Source organism: Pinus tabuliformis, chromosome 6, assembly GCF_031772625.1.
Source record: "Pinus tabuliformis cultivar Carrire ecotype Pingquan chromosome 6, CPIR1, whole genome shotgun sequence".
NCBI classification, from domain to species: Eukaryota; Viridiplantae; Streptophyta; class Pinopsida; order Pinales; family Pinaceae; genus Pinus; species Pinus tabuliformis.
This window is the reverse complement of record NC_142292.1, coordinates 19401828-19407890: the sequence shown is the minus strand read 5'-3', so window position 1 is coordinate 19407890 and position 6063 is coordinate 19401828.

Here is a 6063-nt window from a genome sequence, read left to right as displayed (position 1 = left end):
AAACCAGTGACAAGAACACCTCGAGTTGCACCCCATAGTCTTTTATTATAGTAGAAAAAATAGTTCCCAACAGGACAATAGTTTACAAAATGCTTCAACAACAATTCTAGCTAGAGATCAAGATGACTAGAGACTCAAATGACTCTCTAATTTATAGATAAATCGTCAAAATGAAAAAATAATGGCTAGTTTATTTGATCCTTGTCAAAATAATCTTGGCTGTTGATAAACACTTCAAAACCTTTTAATCTTGGCCTTTGATTTTTTATTTTTGAGGAATTTTCAAATTTATCATTTAATAGCAGTTTAATTAGATCAAAACTAATTATTTTGAGTTAATTTATTTAAAAAATTGACCTTGACTTAACCACCAAGGTTCAAGGGTCCAAAATTTCTTAAAATATACAATGTTCCCTTGGTGGAAGACCTTTAAAAATTGATTATTTTAAAATCCATGAATTTTTCCATTTGGAGAATTATTTCTTAAGACAATTCAATTTGACTCTATTTAATTAATTCTTTGGCTTAATTTTATTTTGCTAGAAAATTTATTTAATTTACAAACGAGGGGATTAATTAAATTTTAGACCCTCAAATACATCAGATTTTTCATTTACAAGACTCAAAGAGGGAAGACACATTCGTCTTAGACCCTCAAGACACATAACCCATCTGCGACTCTATGTGATCTAGTAAAGCAAGTGATTTGTAATAAAATAATTTAGCCAATTAGCTTAAATTATTCCCAAACTTCTTTTACATCACACACGACTAAAACACTAGGACTCACTTAATAATTCGACAATAAATTTCACCTTAGCTTTGGGGGTTTGAGTTGGAGGGAAAAAACTCTTCTAATTAGCCATGTCGAAAAACACAGGTAATCAGTGAGGTTAAAAAACCTTATAGGATGGAATTCGTACTCAAATTATAGACTTACCTAGTTTGTTACATAGACTCAAGGTTTTATTAAGATCATTTACATTATATAACTTGCAAAATGGGATGACCATGACACATGGACTGTTAACATGTGATCCGATCCTTGTTGAAAAAGTTTGCACTTCCGCTTCCTTGGAACTTTGACAATTTGAGTGCAACAGGTCTAAAGTGGAAGATTGTTGTGTGTGGGACTAAATAAATAAAATAAAAGCATAATTAATATTATGAATTCTTGAAACTTCTCAAAGAAGTCTACAACTGTGATTTTGTGTTTGTGGTTTTTCACCTGTGGTTTTCATAGCACATGGTATTATACTAATAATATTTCTCTAGATTATTCTACTAGAGATTATTTATATGTACTCTTGGTTAGACCTAGGTGTGTGGAGTGAGAAGGAAAGAAGATTAGAGTTGAGCGACTGGTTGTAAGTTTATTGTTTAGTAGAAAAGTTATAGATCTTTCCCTCTGGTTTGGTTGTGTGAATTCTTTTTATCATTATTTTTCAGATCTAGGTTTTAAATTAACATGTTGTTACAGATCAACTGCATTATTCACATATTTGATATTTATGTTGTATATGTACTGTATTATTCATAGATATGATATTTATGTTGCAGATATAATGTATTATTCATAGATCTGATATTTATGTTACAGATCTACCACATTATACTTAGATTTGATAATTATGTTGGAAGTAATTTGTTGATTATTTTAACAAGTGATATTAGAGAAGGGTCCTTGTTGGAGATTTGGTTTGTGTAAGATTTATTTACAGACAACTAGTGGAATCACTCATAAGTATTGAAAAACTTTTCTGGGTGAATTTCACAATATTGACATTGAAATATTTTCACCAGGCGATTGAGGGTAATTCAAAGAAACCCTCATCCATGACTAATGAAGATTGGGAGAAGATAGACCGAAAAGCAATTGCCACTATTCAGAAATATTTTTGCAGACATGGTATATTTCCATGTTCACAAGAAAAGACAACTGAGTCATTATGGAAAAAGCTTCATGATTTATATGAACGTGATACTCCAGTCAACACATTATTTTTAATTAAGAGGTTGTTTAATCTCAAAATGAAGGAAGGAAGTCTAGTAGTTGAATATTTAAATGAGTTGCACATAATATTAAATAAAACCACTTCAATAAAAAATTGTATTTGATGATGAGATCAAAGCCTTGTTACTCTTGAGCTCAATGCCAGATAGTTGTAAAAATTGAATTGTCATAATAAGTAATGCATCACCAAAAGGTAAATTATGTTTTGCAGATGTTTCTAATAGTTTATTAAATGAAGAAACGCACAAGAAATCTATGGAGGAAATGCCAAATATGGAGGCATTAACATTTGGTGACTGCAAAAAACAAACATATAGAAGGAAATCAAGGTGTTCCATTTCTAAAGGAATATCAAAGTCTACACAAGGAAGAATAACCTGCTACCAATGTGGAAAACCTATACATATGAAAAAATATTGCTAGATAATAAAAGGAGAGCAAAATGAGCAAAAGGAAACTAACAACAACAACAAGGAAGAAACCGTTGTTGTTGCATTAGACGACGATGTACTAATTATTGTTTCTTAAGAAAATGCATGTCTTTATACTTCTTGTCATGATAGTGATGGGATTTTAGATTCTGGAGCCTCCTACAATGCTACCCCAAGTAGAGAAAGTTTTATTTCTTATAAATATGGAAATATGGGAAAGGTTCACTTGGGTAATAACAATATTTGTAATATTGAAGGGGTAGGGGATATACTAGTAAATACAAAAGATGGTTGTAGTTTATTTCTTAAATAGGTCATATAGGTACCAAATCTTGGAATGAATTTGATTTCAGCTAATAAGTTAGATGATGAAGGCTACCTTATTTTGTTTGGCGAAGGATTTTGGAAAATTGTGAAGGGATTACTAGTTGTTGCAAAGGGGCACAGAATTGGCACTCTACACATTAAAGTCAAAACTACATAATTCTAATATTGTTGTTGTTAAGGAGGAGTCTACAATAGATTTATGGAAAAAAAGGCTTGGGAATTTGAATGAAAGAGGATTGAAAATTCTTACTGAGCACAGACTTTTTCCTAGAATAAAAGGTACATAATCTAAATTTTGTCAACATTGTGTTATAGGTAGAGAAAAGAGGGTGTCATTTATGAGAGATGGTCATAAAAGAGATAAACAAATATTAGATACATTCTGATGTTCATGGTTCAATCAATATAAAATCACTAGGAGGAGCTGCTTATTTTGTTACTTTTATTGATGATGCATGAAAAAAGGTTTGGGATTTCCCCATTAAAATCAAGGATGATTTTTTAGACATTTTTTAGAAATTTTAGGTGTCTATTGAAAGGGAAACTAATAAATTATTGAGATGTATTAGCACAGATAATGGTAGGGAATATTGCTCCAATGCATTCGAATAATATTGTAGTAGACATGGCATAAAGCATGTAAGTTTAGTTCCTTATACTCCACAAAAAATGTAACGATTAAGAGAATTAATTAGACAATAATGGAGAAGGTGAGAGTATGCTTTCAAATTTTGATTTGCCTAAATACTTTTGGGAAGAGGCTATCCGAACAAGTTTCTACTTAATAAATTGGTCGCCCACAACTTCATTGGATGGTGGAATTCCTGAAAAGGTATGGACTAGTAAATATTTATGTTATGCTCATTTAAAATTTTTGGTTGTGAAGCATATGTGCATATTCCTAAAGAACAAAGATCCAAGTTGGATGAAAAGTCATTAAAATGCATTTTCTTAGGATATGTTGATAATGAGTTAGGTTACTAATTATGGGATCCTTTGAAAAAGAGAGTTATTAGAAGCAAGGATGTTATTTTTAATGAAGAAAAAATGTTTAAAACTAATGAAAAAGATGTGGAGGAGAAATTAGTTGTTGAAACTCCAAAACAATAGGAAAATCAACCACCATTATAGGAAGACACATCAAGAGATAATGAGCAACCATTACAACAAAATGAAAGTGAGTAACAACAAGGAGAAGAACACGAAGAAAAACAAAATCAACAACTATTAGTAGAAATTCCACCACAAAACTCATCAATTCGTAGGTCTAGCATGCCACATAGGCCTTCGCAAAAGTATTCTCGCTCATAATATATCTTATTGACAGATGAAAGTGACACTGCTTATTTTCAGGAAGCATGTGAAGGACAAGATAACATCAAATGGAAAAAACTTATGAAGGAAGAGCTCAAATATGAACATGATAATAAGACATGTGATTTAGTTGAAAGGCCAAAAGGAAGAAGGGTTTTAAAGAGCAAGTGGGTGTATTGAATAAAACATGAAGGTAAGGAAAATCAACAAAGATTCAAAGCAAGGCTAGTGGTTAAAGGTTTTGGGCAAGAAAAAGGTATTGATTTCAAATAATTTTTCTCTCTAGTTGTCAAAATGTCATCAATACAAATAGTGCTTAGCCGTGTAGCTTCTCTAGATTTAAAGTTGGAGCAATTAGATGTCAAGACAACCTTCCTACATGGAGATTTAGAAGAAGAGATACATATGGAGTAGACAAAAGGATTCATTACAAAAGGTAAATAAAACTTGGTCTATAGGTTGAAGAAGAGTGTATATGGGTTGAAACAAGCCCCTCGTCAGTGGTATAAGAAATTTGACTCTTATGTGCTTACTCATAATTTTAATGGTTAAATGCAGATAATTGTGTATACATTAAAAGAGATGAAATATACAATTTTGTTAAAATTGGAAACTAGGGCCAAAATCCATATGGGTCACCTTATTTATGATAGCTGATATTTTTCTTAGATTCCTCTCTCCGAGAGGTGTAGGATTGATCTAAAGATCATCTAATTCTGACATGTTAAAATGAAGATATGAATTTATTTGTATTATTGACAAATTGTCAAGGTTAGCTCGCAATCAAAACATACATTTTTACCCCCATTTTATCCTCTATGTTGCATATAAAAGGAGGAGACCTCAAGGAATTATTTCATCATCTCATCTCATCACATCTCTCTCTCCTCACTTGGTTGGGTATGCATATCTAGCAACTTTCTCTCACACATGCGAAGGAAGGAGGATGCTTTCTGTTTTGACTGTTTAACTGCGTTGAACAATGTTGACCGAATTTATGGGGTTGCATTGACCAGCGTTGACCTCCCTTTGAATGCACTTTGGGTGAGTCATATTCTCCTTGGCAGGTGGCAGATTTTGGAACGAAAACTGAGGTTATTTGACCTTTGGTTTGACCAACGTTGATTGCCCTAGTTGCTCGCTGAATTTTGACTTTTGTTGACCAACATTTGACTGGACTTTTTAGGACCTTTTTGGACTGTTTGGGTTTGCTGTTGGAGGCCGAAGTTGACTGGGTTTGACCGAGCTGCTTGAAGGAATAATTCTGCCCTGTTTGACCAACATTGACTTTTCTGGTTAGGGCTTTACTGCTGCTATCATAAATTATCAGATTTGTAAATTTGTACTATCTCTCTCTGCTAAAATATTGAATAATATAAGAAGAATTGATCAAGGGTTTCCCACATTGGGGTTTGTCCCCAGTTGGTGCCACATATTGTTTTCTCTTGTCTTGGCTTGTCTTCTACTGTTTATGTTTATGTTCTATCCACATTTTACTATCATGTTGATGTGATTTCTAAACTAGATATTGATATTGGGCTAATAAAGAAATTGAAGTAAATTTCTCTTAAGCATAGAACATACCAAAAATTAACATGGTATCAAAGCTGAGGTGAAGACAAAGCCCAAGCAAGAGTGAAAGAGAAATTACCGAAGATAGTTGGTCAAGGACAAAAGGCTTAATGGGTTCCTCATCCCACTTCACAACTGAAGGTAAGCTCTGTGAAAATTCTATCATGGATGGAAGATGTTCTTGATCTGACATTGGAAGAAAAAGAAGTGTTGGATTATGTGAAGGGTAAAATCCCTGAGCCTCCTTCAAATGAACCGGCTGCTACAAAGAGAAAGTACAACAAGGTTGAAGTCAAAGCAAAGAATATTATCAGAGATTCCATTGACAAGTGTCTGGTGACCTACATCTCCGATCTAAACACCTCAAAGGAAATCTATGACAGGCTGGTCAACATTTTCAAGGTT